This window comes from Fukomys damarensis, unplaced genomic scaffold (assembly GCF_012274545.1).
Source record: "Fukomys damarensis isolate Sample0158 unplaced genomic scaffold, DMR_v1.0_HiC HiC_scaffold_27, whole genome shotgun sequence".
NCBI lineage: Eukaryota > Metazoa > Chordata > Mammalia > Rodentia > Bathyergidae > Fukomys > Fukomys damarensis.
The window spans coordinates 38,701,416-38,702,689 of NW_022900939.1; the positions used below are offsets into that span (position 1 = coordinate 38,701,416).

At 38.4% G+C, this 1,274-nt stretch overlaps 1 long non-coding RNA gene across 1 annotated transcript in view; it reads left to right on the top strand.

The window, feature by feature from the left end:
* The window catches only part of LOC104857767, a 13,440-nt gene extending 12,924 nt beyond the window's left edge, over positions 1 to 516 (top strand). Inside the window, exon 3 of the long non-coding RNA XR_778957.3 lies at positions 385 to 516. This is a non-coding gene — a long non-coding RNA (uncharacterized LOC104857767). The remainder of the gene's footprint in view (positions 1 to 384) is intronic.
* The last annotated feature ends 758 nt before the right edge of the window (positions 517 to 1,274 follow it).

Sequence of the window (1,274 nt, forward strand, 5' to 3'; positions counted from 1 at the left end):
TTTTTTTTGGTACCTGGGATCAAACTCAGGTCCTTGCGCTTGCGAGGTAGGCCACCGAACCACTGAGCTAAATCCCTGGCCCTGGGTCCATTTTTATTTAGTATGGTATGTGAAAACTCTTCTATAATGGGAAAGTGGCTAATGGGGTGGAATTGTAGAATTATGACACTAACAATAAATTCTTGGTGTCATCTCACATATGTGGAAGATTAGTTCTGTCACAGATTTTTGCATCCAATTACAGTTAAGAACTCAAAACACTGGAAAGTTAGTCTTCCGTAGTCACACTTGGCTGAGTTGACCTTGTATTGATTCTTTCTATCTTTTTTGGAATAATGTTTCTCCCTCTCTCTCTCTCTCTCTCTCTCTCTCTCTCTAAAACAGCTCTAGGTGGTTCATACTGCTGGAACCCCAACCACTAGGGAAATGAAGCGCAAAAAGTAGACAACCAAGATTTACATTCCCAAGCCTGAAAATATGATGGGAACATGCAAAAAACATAAGAAGCCAACTTAAAGAAGGAGGTCCCTTTGGGCTAAATCTGGGAGAAGTGGAAAAACAAAAATTAATAATAGTAATAGATTATGAAACATAAATAAAATTAGAATCAATGGGTCCATACTGATGTAAATATCATTGCATTAGTAAGTAAATGCGGGATTAGGAAAAGCTATTAATGTAGAATTCTGAATAATGTGTGCAGACAGAATGATGGAAATACAAAAAAATCGACAAATTACCATAGTAATAATTGTTTTGCATCAAGAGTGGTCAACATCAGTGCTAAAATTAGTGCTAAAATTAGCTCATGAAGTATTTACATGGCCTCAAAGTGTCTCCCCATAAGACAGTGATAGAAAAGGGGAAAATAGGGCCAGGGATTTAGCTCAGTGGTTCCACCACCTGCTTGAAAGCACAAGTGTCATGAGTTCGATCCCCGGTACCAATAATAATAATAATAAAGAAAAGGAAAAAATAGTAAATTTACAATGGGAAAACCTGAGAAACACCACTTTAACCAAGTTAGCCTCAATGTTGAAGGGACAAATTGGTACTAGGCATCTTCTGGCAAGCCCCACGAAGAGCACACGGCATCATTTTTGTAGTATTCTTGCCCCCAAAACGTATAACCTGAATTTAATCATGACTAAAAACATCAAAGCTAAACTGAGACCTATGCTACAAGACAACAGACTGAACACTCCAAAAAGGCAAGGTCTAGGAAGACAAAGACTGCACAATCAGCCACTCAAACACCTGGAAGGGCTTGTTTA